The sequence below is a fragment of the Galeopterus variegatus genome, unplaced genomic scaffold (genome assembly GCF_000696425.1).
Source record: "Galeopterus variegatus unplaced genomic scaffold, G_variegatus-3.0.2 Scaffold4668, whole genome shotgun sequence".
Classification (NCBI taxonomy): domain Eukaryota; kingdom Metazoa; phylum Chordata; class Mammalia; order Dermoptera; family Cynocephalidae; genus Galeopterus; species Galeopterus variegatus.
In genome coordinates this window covers 148,288-163,285 of record NW_007730779.1, presented here as the reverse complement: position 1 = coordinate 163,285, position 14,998 = coordinate 148,288, and the positions used below count along the sequence as shown (strand labels likewise).

Here is a 14,998-nt window from a genome sequence, read left to right as displayed (position 1 = left end):
CTTTTTGTCTTTTTCCGTGTCCGGCAACGGATCGCAACCCTCAGTGTTGCCCCCGTACGGGACCGGGGACCGGCAACGGGATTGCAACCCTCGGTGTTGCTCCCGCGCCTCACTCAGCCAGTGAGCGGGAACCGGTCTGTATGTGGGATCCGAACCTTCGGGCGGGAGTGCCGCCGCGCTTCCCAAGCGGCGCACTTATCCAGTGCACCACCGGGCTGGCCCGAAGGAGAAGATCTTAAAATAATAACTGACCTCCAAGCCCAGGTCTCAGCCGGTTGTCATAGCCATCCAGAAGACGATCCAAGATTCTGGTGAAGATAGTGATGTTGTCGGTGCTGTCATCAGGAATATCTGGGGCATGCTTAGGAGAGAGTCTGAGACAGTGCGGGAAAATAGAAGAAAAATAATCATTCTTAATAAGAAACAATTACATGTCTAAACATTTTAATTCAAGAAGATTTCAAAGAATAGACTGGGCCAATCAAATAGCCTTCTGTCTTAACCAAAACAGCAAGTACTTTCTATTTGTCACAATGATTGCCTTTGTAGGAGGCACAGTGGTCAGTATTTGAGCTCTTATTCCAGAATTGGGATAAGCTTTACCAGGCATATGTTTTAGCTCCATTTAAGTAGTGGAGAGACACAAGCAGAAATCCTGGACAGAACCGATAATAGTACCTGGCATATAGTTGATTCATCAAATTTTGTTGCATGAATGAACAGGCCTCAAAATAAAAAAGAAAAATGTTGTTAATGAGAACTTACCTCTCTTCTGGCCCAAAGAAACAAGTTCACAGAGCAATAGACCCTTGTATTGCCTCTAGTTTACCCCAGTCCTTCAAAAGACATGCATGTTTAGGCTATGGGACAAAGTCAAGCTCATTGACCATCTAGAGATTAAGTGCAGGACGCTGGCAGTAACAATATTAGCTCAACAGCCTCATCGAGGACCCCAGTGTGTTCATGTTAGGGGAAACAGGAGAGGCACAGATTTGGAGTTGCGGATGCAGTTCATACAACAACCCAAAGAGAAGAGAAAAGACGTTTTTCCTAATAGTGCGTATCCTCAGGGAGAGAACAGATTTTTAAAAACAAATAAAATTCCAAATTTCTGTGTAGATCCTGTATCTGTGCTGCTCACAAACCTTTCGTAACTCTTCACAGCTTAGCAAATAAAATTCCAACCCCTTAGCCTGACATTCATGGCCTTCTACAATCTGTTCCTACTATACTTTTACAGCCACAAATTCCACTACTTCTCTTTCTGGCCAGAAATCATAGCCAAATCAGATTAGTAACCATTTTCCAACATTCCCTATGTTTTCATTTCTCAAGCCCAGTCTTTACCGTAAGTGGAAAGGTCTAACTAAAGATTCAGCAGTATGGATGCTAGTTATATACTGGAGAGGGAATGAAAAACACCTGGAATTCAATAGCACCCACTCTAACATCATTACAGAAGCCACTTGAAGAAAAAACAAACACCCTGTGTTTTGTCGAGAATATGTCCAATCCATCTCAAAAGACAGCTGTTCCTTTCCGAAATAGCCTCCATAGACTGGTAATGAAACTAGAGAAGTAATAGCTTGAGACACACCCACTCAACATGTGCCCCACCTGTTCACACTAAATTTATTGCTGAGTTAAAGTGAAATAAAGAAGTCCTTCATGCCTTTTGAGTAACTGAAAACCACTGCTTTGCAAAAATGCACAGGAAGATTTAACTGGTATATAAGTGAATGATAAAATAACAAGGTACTAGATCTTAGAGACCTGATTCCATATACAAATGTAAGCAGACATGCTCCAACTTGAAATGTGACATGATCCAAAGTTTGCAAAGAATTAAGGGTACAGTCTTCATTTGCAACAGTGCCAAAAAGTGTAGCTACTTCACAGGCAAGACTATGCATGTTTATGATGCAAGTCTCATATTTCTCATAATTTATCTGAATGATTGTAACCATAGTACCAATGCATGAGCACCATTTCAGCAACATTTCTGGTTAAGTGGATTTTCATAGGCCAACCCGAGAATGATTTATAACACTGTCTACATGGAAAAAAGGGGAAACTACAGTACTAAGAACATTCTCTCCCCAGTTATGATTTTCTCCTTACTCCACACCATAGCCACGATCAAAGCAATGAGCTGGCCATCAGCTCAAAGCCTCTCAATCAGTCCTGGTGGCTGATATCCTTACAATGAAGAGTGCTGGCAATCATCTTCTTAACCAAGTAATCCAACTTAGCATCAGTAATACTGAGCAACTTTACCTCCTGACATTATGCAATAGGAAGTCACAGCATCACCTACGAAACGTACTTGATTCTGGCCTCAAACATCCACCCCTGTCCTGTGTCACAAATGCTACACTTCCACTTCAAAATGAAAAATGATAGGATCAAATGATGTTTCTTATTCCTTCAGGTTCTACAAGAAAATTGCACTTGCCCCATCTTAGCACAGTCCATCCATCCATGTGGCTGAGATATGAAGCATTTAGAGATTGAGAGATTACTATACTATGGTACTTCAAAGTTCATGGAAAAATAAAATTAAAAGATAATATGAATCTCTCCATGAACTTTTTGAAGGACCCAAGTATATAAGTATATGCTTATGTACATAAAAGAAATGAAGATGTGCTTAGCTCTTACTTAAAAGTGAATATAAGGCCAATGCACTGTGCAACCTTTGTTACTGAAATAAGAGGTACACTGTAGTGGTTGATAGCGTGGACTCTGGAGCCAGACTCTCTCAGATTTAGTCCTAGCTCTGCCACTTTCTAGTCATGTGAGTTTTGACACATAAAATATGTGTCTCCATATTTTATCTGTAAAACAGGGATAATAACATCACTTAGCCAACAGTTCTGTTATCAGGATTATATGAATTAACATATATAAAGCACTTAGAATAGTGCTTGGTACTATTTATATAGTAAAAGCTATATAAATATAAAGTTTAAACTAACATGATGGAACATGAAAATTATAAATAAGTATAAACTCTTAAATTGAGTTTCAAAATACCCAATTAGAGAACAAAGGAGAGTGTGCAGTTTGAATTGAAGCAATGTCTGGAAAACCATACTATATCAGGAGAATAGTTGAAAGAAATGAGTTAGCCTGCAGAAAAGAAGAATGGTGTAGATCTGATAGCTATTATGTGGAAAAGGAAGCTAATGTTACAGGAGCCTATATCTGTAGGCATTAGAAGAAGGTTTGCTTCAGTTCAATGGGAAGCACTTTCCAACCTCCAGAGCCCTGCCCTGTGGTAGCAACACAGCTTATCACTGGAGAGATTCAAACTGGCAGATCAAGCATCAAGCATAATGCAAGGTAGGAGCCTAGAGACTGACAGCCTCTCATGTCCTACATCTGGTTCTGAAAAATGTAAGATTTGATCATCAAATGCTAAGAGTATTGATGCATTGATTCAACAACAGACATTGCATGTAAATGGAAGAAACTGGATTTTTCATACTTATACTTCAAATCACAGTAAATACACGTGTGGTTACAGTTGTCAGTTTATGCTGAGATTAAGAGGACTGAGAATATACCTTTCAAGATGGATATAGACATTTACAAGGACGGACGCTTTTGGTACAGTGGCACCAAGTCAGGCTGTGAATGTGACGAGGAAACAGGCAACTCCCCAACCATTTCCTCTTCAGTTTACAGCATTGGCTCTCACCACTGCCACCGCCACAAAATCATGATGCAGAAAAAGTGTTAATATTGTGCCTCATCCTTCCAAAAATCATGGTCTTCACTCTATTCTTAAATGTGTAAATACGAGGCCTTGTGCCAAATGTCTTTCATTTGCCCTTCCAAATATATTCTCCACTGTTTTCCACTCTATTCTCTTTCCTAGAAGGCTGACATGTATGAACTACATCAACAGGGATCCCCTGGTCTCTGCTTTCAACTTGAGTTTGGCCAGCTTGGCTGAAAATCAGAGAAAGAAGAATACAAAAGTCTGGACATGTAATTTCCTGGCTCTTTCCCTATGAAATCTTCTTAGGCTGGCTATTTCCTCTACTAAAGGTCTCTGTACCTCTTAAGAAAACTTCTCTAATATGATATGCCTGCTGCAAGCATTAAGTTCTTGCTCTATTCCTTGTGGTTTCCCTACCTAGACAATAACTTTATGATTAGTTTCTTTGCAAATCCATCCTCCTCAAATAATTTTAATTGAAATGTCCCATCTGTATTCTTTGGAATCCTGACTGATTCAACAAAGTGCAGACAGACCTGGACAGAGGATCCATTTGGCACTTGCTTCTTAGGCACTTACTTGTCAACACATTATGAATTGCTTTTCCATGTTTGCTAAGGTTCCAGAATCCCATATCCCTAACCATACTGTTAGTTCCTTGAAAACAGGGACTGTGTCCCTAAAATATTGACCATCAGAATCATCTGGAGCACTTGATAAAATGCAGATTGTTAGGCACTATCTCCAGAGCTACTAAATCACAATCTTCAGATGTGGAGCCTGCTTTCTTGCTTACTCATGCTGAACACTGAGAACCATGGCATCTAACTGATTGTTGAAGTTGCTGGGGCAGCCAACCCAGGTGATTTAATTGAATAAACCACTAAAGGTGGATAAAATAATGCAGCAAATAGATTTTTTCAACAAACAAAAACATAATTCAGAAGGTGTGAAACCAAGCAAGGTATGAAAGCAAGCAAACAAAAAGAAGCATGCCAAGTGTCAGAATTATCAAAACATGCCATTTTAAAGTTTTATTGGTTCCTTTATTTCTAGCAAATACATATAGAATGTCAACACTAATATTTGGAACTAGGTTTTTAGTAAACATAGCCCTCCAAAGCATGAATTGCATTAGACTTGGAAGAAAGTAAACAAACAACAACAAAAAGGTCTCTAAATTCAAGAAACATGCAGGCATTATGCTCCTGTATCAAAACCAAGCACTCCACTGTGCTCTTTCAGGTGGGATTTCTTGACCTCTTCTATAGGATAGAAGGCTTTGCTGTCTGGTTCCTTAAACATTAACAGGATGTAAACAAATCACTGAAAATAGGAGAGATGACAATTAATACTGAGGATGGAGGCAAAAAGAAAAATGCAGATATAAAATGAATATAACAAATATTCATTATGAAGACCAAAACTCACAAAGAAAAGTGGCTAATTCTCTTCAAAATCTTTGTTTAGCATTATAAGAAAATATGTGGTACATTTTCAGAAAATTTTATTCTCAGAGTTAAAATTAGAAGGTTTTAATGCTTGAAAAGGCAATGTTCATTTATTTAAAATCTTCATCTTATATAGAACATCTGTCATAATCCAATGAAATTAGATACATGAGGAGTTAATAAAACAGAATTGGTTTTAATTTTCAGATTGGCAGAAAGAACAAAAAGAGCTTTAAAATGCTGATAGTAGATAGAAAGATTCAGCATACATTAAGATAATTAACCCTGCAAAAATAATTAGGATCAAGTCCTACTTCAAGGTGCATACATCCACGAATATGGGACAAGAGCCAAATGTAGGACAAACGAACACAAAGGCACTACCAAGGAATAAAATATTCTGTGTAATACTGAAATGTTTAAAGGTTAAGGCGTCATTTCTAGTAATGATATTTCCTGGACAAGATGGAATTTTAAGGTCTAAAAGAAGTTCAACATTGCTGAAGAGCACAAATTTTGGTGGGGGGAGGACTAAAAAATAAGGCTAAGAAGGTGAGTAAAGGCTGGGTCATAATGGACTTTATAAAATCATGTTAAGGAATTTGGATTTTATTCTCAGGACAATAGGAAGCTATTATAGGGCTTTAAATAGGGTATGTATGACTCAACATTCATTACAGAAGAAACACTGGCTACAGAGTAAAGGTTAGTTTGGATGGAAGCATAACTTTAAGAAGTAAGACCAATTACAGGCTCTTGTAGTAGTGCAAATGGGAGACAACATTGGATTAAATTAGGATGGTAGCAAGTAAGTTGGAAAAAAATAGATGAATCCAAGAAATGTGGGAGGTAGAAATGACAGATCTTGGTGACTGATTCAATCTGAAGAGAGAAAGGTAGAAAATTGGCAATAACAATTCCAAGTTTCTGGCTTGAGCAACTGGGTGCACGGTGGTGTCATTGACTGAAACAGGAAAAAATGGAAGAGGAATATGTTTTGTTTGTTTGCTGTTTGTTTTGTTTTGTTTGTTCTTTAAGGTGCAAGAGGGAGATGGAGATGATGACACTACCTTGGAACATGTTTTGTTGAAAGAATTTGTGAAATTGCCAAGTGGACATGTCCAATGGACAGTTGGATATAGAGTTCTGATACTTGAGAGAAGACAGAAATAGATACTGAGATGAGAGTCATTGACATTTATATAAGGTACCATCATAGGAATAATGAAATCACTCGGGGGTTTTATATGGTAAGAAGAGAGCCTAGAACAAAACAAAGAAAAACACTAACACCTGAGGGATGAACAAAGGAAGAGAAGACTACAAAAGATCTTTATACCACAAAGTCCTTTAATATAGCTGTGTATATCATGGAAAATATTGTAGAAAGCATAGCTATAAAAGTATGAAGAAAACCAGGTGTAGTATTTACTATTGGTACTATGTCCAAATCCCCTTTACTGGGCTGGTGAAACCATCCTCCAGCTACCTTGGAGAATTACCATCTGTTGAAGAGAACCACCTCACCCTAAAGTGCCCAGAAGGCTATGCCTTCTTTCTCCAGGAGACACACAGGCAAAGACTGATTGAGATGAGGGTACAAAAGCTTGGGCCCTTCACCTCAAGGTAGGACAAATCCATAGTACCACTTATGCTCCATGGCTTTCCATGGGGCAAACTGAGGCTATACTTCAAGTGAAATTGCACCTTTGCTTTACTTCTTCCCTTTCTCTATCTTGTTTCCCTTAATCCTTATAGGTTTCTCCTGAGAGAGTTCTCTCAATAAATCATTTGCTCAAAAATCCTATCTCGTTCCCTGCTTCTAGAGAACCTAATCTAAGTACCAAGGAGTTGTGGTGTCTTTGAAGTCAAAAAGAGAATTACTCCTAAATGTATAGTTATATTTTATGCATGTTTCTTTTTTTTTTTTTTTTTTTTCCTTTTTGTCTTTTTTCATGCCCGGCAACGGATCGCAACCCTCAGTGTCGCACCCGCACCAGACCGGGACCGGCAACGGGATCGCAACCCTCGGTGCTGCGCCCGCACCTCGCTCAGCCAGTGAGCCACCGGTCTGTATGTGGGATCCGAACCCTCGGCGGGAGCGCCGCTGTGCTCCCAAGCGGCGCACTGTAGCAGTGCGCCACCGGGCCAGCCCTTTATGCATGTTTCTATATGTATGTTTATTTTATAACAAAAAGGAATTAAGGAGGGAGAAGTCAAAAATGTTGAATATTGCTACATGCTACTAAAGAAATTGAGTAACATAAAGACATACAAATATTCATTTTAACAATAAGGCCAACACTGGTCATCTTGGTTACAGAAGTTGCCTTAAAATCATGGGGTTGGAAGACAGACAGCAAAAAGTAGAGTGAGAAGTAAGTAGAGACAATAAAGCAGATTCACTCCTTCAAGAAAACTGGCTGTGAAGGGGAGTAAAGACTTAAGGCACTATGTGGAAGGAAGATTTTTAAGTTTAAGATGGGAGATCCTCAATCACATTTAGATGCTAATGGGCCAGAGCCAATAAAAAAGGGACAAGCTGAAGACCTAAAAAAGAAGAGATAAAATTGGGAGCAAAAGGCTAGAGTTAACTGCCTTTAAGATACTACGGAGGGGATTCAAGTATGGGTTAGGGAGTTGCCCAAGACCTTTGAGATCTCTTTCCACTTTGTGAGTCTAAGCTGATGATTTTTTTTTCTTCAAAATACAGTGTAATGTATGAGTATCAGAGGCCAGAGTACTTGGATTCATCTGGGGAAAATTCTGAAGTTTTGGTCTGAGGCAAAAATTTATCATAGTCTTCTCTTGTTCCAGGAGTTAAAGTTCTTACCCGCCAATATCCTGCTTCACAAAATCCCCAGGTTCTTGTCGTCTTGATTCCCCTTGACCACTGGTTTCAGGGAGAATATTAATCAGGAAAAGAATCCCAAGGCTGGTCGTGTAGTAGTGACTCATTTGTGTGATTATCATCTTCTTAGGCACCAACTTAGGAGAGACCTGTTAGATCCATAGTTCAGAAGAAGGGGAAGGGAGAGAGGAGAAAGAGGTAAAGAAAAAAAAAAAAAGATTTTATTTAACTCTATTAGAGCCATTTAACTTCTCTAGTATCTAGTTACTCCATGCTTAATTTGACATTTCCCTTCCCCAGTTTATCAATGCCACCAAAATTCGCTCCCAACATATCCCTCTCCCAAATATATCACAGCCCATCCAAGAAAGAATGCATAGGGTAGTATAAAGAGCTCTAGATCAGTAATCAGGAGTCTAGGGTACAGTTCTTTCCCTTCCTTGTCTTCCCATATGACTAGGTGAGTCACACAACCTCCCTCAGCCTCAGTTACCTCTTATAATCCAAGATCTTAAAATAGTCTCTCATGTCTTCATTTTATTTGCCCCCATTCCCCCATTTGATATTTAGTGTCACAAAGGCTTTTGCCTTAGCTAACTGTACAATATTGTAAAAAAAAAAAAAAAAAAAAAAAAAAATTCTAGTATATTAAGACCTGGAGTCTCTTTATAGCATTTTTAGGATTGATTCTTATCTTGACAGAGTTAAGCAATTTTCCAAAAGATCAAAGGGCCTGAAATAGATAAGACTGTTTCCTCTGAATCAGGTTGAGAAATGCTGAATGATAAGACACCATGGCTCTTGAATAAGAATGCAATGTTTCCCATAAAGAGATATTTGAGGGGAAAAACCAACTCCTTTAGATAGAGTCCACAACATAAAGAAGAAATCCAAGCCTAGTCTCCTGGCACAGAAGTCCCTAAGAAGGCAGCAAATTGTACTGATGACAGAGTTAGTGATTTGGAGTTGCCTGTTTGCAAGGCTGTTTTATTAACTCCAGAAGGGTAGAGGTTTACCCAAACATGGGGTTAAGAAAGCAGCCAGTAAAATGACACTTACTTGTTATCTCTAAACTGTGTGGCTTCTTTGAATCTGAGATACTGACCATTTGAAGGAGACTTAACTCTGACCCAACATCATACGGCAGTTTCTTATGGTCAACCTAATATATGTGCTTGTGACATTCACAGGTCATGAGGAATATAAGAGTTGACAGACATTTTACAGGAATGGACAGGAACAGCTTGGTTCAGAAAACCATAGCATATGAGTAAAAACAAACATGGTGCATGATTAGATGACTCTGGGGCATGAGCAGCATCCCTGGTATGGGAAGTAACCATGATATTTGCTCAAACACCCACAGTGCTTTAGCAGACTCAGATGGTGTATCATCACATGACAAGGGTTAATGCTCAAATAATCATGAAATAATCATGACATTTGAATTTGCAACTACTCAACAGGAACAGGGAGACTTGGTACAGGATATAGAGTCCAAATTATAGAAACAATCCATGGAATATAAGACATAACAATGATGCATGCTCAGAAAATATGACTGCATGAGTAACAATCCTGGGTAACAGAGAAGACAACCACACTGCATAAACAAAGAAATCCAGAGTGCATGTTCAACTATGCTATTCTAGTACATAACTAAAGGTTATATTCAAATTATCATGGTAAACAAAGCTAACTGTCACACTAGAATAAATAGCAATGGCACAGAAGTAAATGCCCATGATTTGGGAGGAGGAAACTATGGTGTAAAGTATGATGCATAAAAGGACAACAATGTTATGTGATATTGTAACTAAAGCACATATTCAAATAACCATTATGAATTAGAAGACAACCATCATATATATAGAAGAGTAGACCCTCTAACAACCATAGCATTTTGTTAGCAAACATCGTTATTACAGTGCATGAGAAAACATTTATGGAACAAAGCCATTTGGCCATGGTATTTGTCAGAAAACCATAGTACACGAGCCTAATAATCACAAAACAAGAGAAGAGGGCTTTAGTACACATTCCATTTAAAAACGTGCTGCTGGACAGTTGCACAATAATGTGAATATAGTTAACACTACTGAACAGTACACTTAAAAATGGTTAAGATGGTCCATTTTATGTTATGTGTTTTTTACGATGAATAGAAAAAAAATATTTAAAAAGCATGTTGCTGGAACAGGTAGTCTTGGCAAATTAGCAAATATTCACAGAAAAGAACCCGCACCTGGTATATGTGCAGAGAAATGTGGCACATTAGCATTTATTAGTATTAAATAAACATGCATCCATGGTACATGCTCAGACAACCATCAAATAAATGCATACAGGACTTTAGGAGGACAGGCACCCAAAATACCTCCTATGACAAACAGTGATTTTTCAAGTGACTATAGTGTACAAACTGAAAGCCATGACAGTAAAACAGGGAGCATTCAAACATGATCAAGTACCCATGTAGCTGGAAACAACTATGCTTATACTTAGACAACCATGATGCATGTGAAGAGGTATTTGGTATAAAAATCCTTAGTCTTGATGTATGCACATGCTATGTATGCATCATGGCAACCATGATACAGGAGTTAAATGACATGGTTTAGGAACACATGGCCGTGCTGTAGGACTAGACTGCCATGATGCAGAAACAGAAGGTCACGGTCCATAATTAAGCAGACATGGTCAAAAAATTTTAACTGGAGCGGAGAGGTAAGATATAGATGCAAATGGCCATAGTGAAAAATTGATATATGTATAAGTACAAAAATATAGTGCACACATCCATGGTGAATAAATTGAAAATTACAGAAAAGGAACATCACATAATGATATTGATATTCAAAAAACTATGATGCATGAGTAGAAAGTACAACCTAATACTGCTTTTAAAGTTGGCATAAGGAAGCCATGCCACATTTCAAAAGTAGACAACCTGGTGTGTGCTCATATATGTACAGTGCATGGAGAAAACACCAATGTCCTATGAGTTTGCAATCAACCATGGCACAATAGCAGATGCCTGTGGTAGAAGCAGATTGGCTATGAAACAGGAGGAGACAACCCTTGTGCAGGCTCAGATAATTATGGTGTTCGAATGAATTACACATGATATATGAACACGTAATCATGACACATGCTCAGGCCATCATAATATGTGATTATGTAACGACAATACAAGGAACAAAGGGAGAAAAATACCAAATATATGCTGATAACTTGTAAACTAATATTTCTATTCCAGATCTCTCCTGGAACCCATATTCGTACCTAGATATGGGTTCCAGGAGAGAACCCATATGTTAAACTCATATCTTAACCCATGGGTTAAACCTAAACCCATGTTAACTTTAAGATGCCTCTCAGACATCTAGGTACAGAGATCTCTGAGAGGCATCTTAAACCTAACATGTTTAAATCTGAGGTTCAGATATCTACACCACACACGTACATAGACCTGTTCCTCCTGCAGTCTTTCCCATCTCAAGTAACAGTAACTCCACACTTCCCTTTGCTCACAGTGAAAACTCTGATGTCATTCTTAACTCCTCACAATCCAGTCTTTCAGTAAGTCGCATTGGCATTTCAATCAGAGGAAACATATCCACATAAAACCACTGGTCATCACCTCTGCTGCGACCACTCTGGCTCATCATCTGTTTTAAAATCATTGTGAAAGCCTAAATGGTCTTGCTGCCTCTGCCCTTGCTCCCCTGCAGTCTGTTCTCCATACAGCAGCCAGAGTGAACTTTTGAAGTGTTCAGTCAGCTCACGTCTCTTCTATGCTCAAAATCCTCCCATTTCTTCCCATTTCAAAAGCCTCACTTAGCATTTTTTAAAGAATACAATATATTATTAACTATAGACACCATATTGCACAATGGAGCTCTTGAAATCATCCTTTGGCCAAAATCTCCCCAACAACCCTTAATCATCCCTGCCCCTGCTAACCACCATTCTACTCTATACTTCTATGAGATCAACTTTTTTTTGATTCCACAAATGAGATCATGCAGTTTTTGCCTTTCTGTGCCTGGCTTATTTTCTTTTCTTTTTTTTTTTTTTTTGTCCTTTTTTCGTGACTGGTAAGGGGCTAGCAACCCTTGGTGTGGTGTCGCCCACACCGCGCTCAGCCAGTGAGCGCACCGACCATTCCTATATAGGATCCGAACCCTCGGCGGGAGCATCGCTGCACTCCCAGTGCCGCACTCTCCCGAGTGCGTCACGGGGCAGCCCTCTGGCTTATTTTCTTAACATAATGTCCTCCAGGTTCATTCATGTTGTTGCATATGAGAGGATTCCTTCTTTTTATGGCCAAATAGTGTTCCATTGTATGCATGTGTGTGTGCGTGTGTGTGTGCATGTGTGTGCGCGCGCGTGTGTGTGTGCGTGCGTGTGCGTGTGTGTGCATGTGTGCGTGTGTGTGCATGCGTGCGTGTGTGTGTGTGTGTGTGTGTGTGTATACCATATTTTCTTTATTCATTCATCCATTAACGGACACTTAGGTTGATTCCATATCTTGGCTTTTCTCAATAATGCTGCAATGAACACAGTAGTAAAGATATCTCTTTGACATACTGATTTCATATTCTTTGGAGATATATACTCAGTAGTAAGACTGGTAAATCATATCGTGGTTCTATTTTTAATTTTTGAGGAATCTTCATACTGTTTTCCATAATGGCTGTTTCATTACTTTCTCACAGTGTCCTTTTCTCCCTTTTCTCCACATCCTCGCCAACACTTGTTATCTTTTGTCTCTTTGATAATAGCCATTCCAACAGGTGTGAGGTAATATCTCCTTGTGGTTTTAATTTGAATTTCTCTGATAATTAGAGATATTCAGCATGTTTTCGTATACCTGTTGGCCATTTGTATGTCTCACCACAGAAACAATAACTAAGTGAGGTAATGCATATGTTAACTAGTAATTCCACAATATGTATATACTTCAAAACATCATGTTGTACATAGTAAATACATAAAATTTTATCTGTCAATTTAAATAAATAAATAAAAATTTAAAAACCTCACTGTGATCTACAAGGACCTAAGTGAGCTAATCCCCAAATAACTGGCTAACTACATCCCCTACTACCCTCCCCTCTCACCCACTCCACTCAAGCCACTGTGGCCTCCTTGCTGCTCATTGAATATGTCAGGTAGGCTCCTGCCCCAGGGCCTTTGCACCTGTTATTGCCTCTACCTGAAATGTTCTTCCATCCAATTTTCATTTAGTTTGCTCCTTCACTTCTTTCAGATTTTTATTCAAATATCATCTTCCCATTGAGGCCACCCTATCTAAAATTTCAGCCTTTCCACACATCCCTGATAACTTCCTATGCAGTTTCCTGCTCTATTTCTCTTCCCTTCCATTTCTAATATGTATTTAATGCATTTTTTGTTATTGTCTGTTTCCTTAATTAGAATGTAACCTCAATGGGGACAACAATTGTGGCTTGTTTTATTTAGAGATACACACCCAATGTGTAGAAGAGTGTCTGACAAATAATGGGTACCTAATAAATAGCAAATGAATGAATGCATTTTATTGTGATAAAATCATATCCCTAAATGAGGTAAGATGGTTTAAAGGATATGGTGTAGGATGGGTTTTGAAACCTGCCAGACCAAGAGGTTACTAGGCACTGCCAAACATGAGTTGTGTTTTACTTTAATAACCTCCTTCAATGAAAAATAGAGATAATAATATCCATCCTGTAAGGACTATGAAACATTAATTAAGCTAACATATGTAAAATGCCTAGCCAAAGACCTGATGCTGGGATGAGTCTGCTGATTAAGTCCTGTCCAAATACAAATTCATTTTATCACAAATATTTGGGCAAATGCTATGTACAAGGCACTGATACAGCCAATTCTTCTACTGGAATACCTAAAACTTCTCTATTTCAGTTCCTAGTAACCACAAGATACTGACATTCCACCCAACAACTCCACTGCTCAGATAACATGAGGCACTATCTGCCAGAACTTTACCTGAACAAAGGCACCCCAGGTGCTGCTACCCAGATACTAAGCCAACTCTGTCATTTCTTTCTTCCTCAACTTGTCACCAAAGTTTCATTTAAGGCCATCTAATTCCACCTATCCTGAAATAACTGTCATTCTTAAGGGTTTTGGAGTCAGAAACATCTTAGTTCCAATCCTTGATATACCACTTGAAATTTGACATTGGTTGAGTTATTTGACTCAACAATGATCAACTTCTAAACTGTTGATTATGATAATACAGTAGTGTTATGAGAATTAAATGATCTAATTCATTTCATGTATAGCATTAGGCATTATGCCTGACATGCAGTAATCTTTGGTCACTGTAAACTATAGGTCAATTCCTTGACCTCCTGCCCTCCAATAAGCCTAGCTCCACCCTAATCCAGTCATTCATTCCTATGGCGATATTCTAAGAGTTGTCATTACAAATCCATCATCTCAAACCACTCTCTGACCACATCTTTCTAACCCATTTTATCTAGTACCTTCATGATGTCAATTCTTCTATCCCTCTCCTTTTAGGATCTCTAATCCATTGATCATACAACCTTTAAATTACTCATCATTATCTTCATGTTCTCATTTCCTTTCTTACCTTGCTTGCTTGGATTATATACATAGTCTATAATTTAAATCAGTATAATCATTCTCTGGTATGTTCTCTCACACACTTGCTTCCCTCTTACATTATTTTACCTGCCAGGAAAAACACAGAGTTGGTTAAATCCAACTATTTACCTGCAAATGAGCACCTCAATATAGCCAAGGAAAAATACAGAATTATGCCTAACCAGCCTCTCTTTGAATTTTCTTCATTGAATTTGTATATTACTTTGGGTAGTATAGTCATTTTCACTATATTGATTCTTCCAATCCAAGAGCATGGGATGTCTTTCCATCTTCTTGTATCCTCTCTAATTTCTCTCAGGAGTGGTT

At 38.6% G+C, this 14,998-nt stretch overlaps 1 long non-coding RNA gene across 1 annotated transcript in view; it reads right to left on the bottom strand.

Moving 5' to 3' along the window:
• Window positions 1-258: 258 nt before the first annotated feature.
• LOC103603532 overlaps window positions 259-14,998 on the bottom strand; it is a 112,891-nt gene continuing 98,151 nt past the window's right edge. The window contains exons 2-3 of the long non-coding RNA XR_551623.1: window positions 8,012-8,178; window positions 259-374 (exon numbers count right to left, since the gene is read on the bottom strand). This is a non-coding gene — a long non-coding RNA (uncharacterized LOC103603532). The remainder of the gene's footprint in view (window positions 375-8,011; window positions 8,179-14,998) is intronic.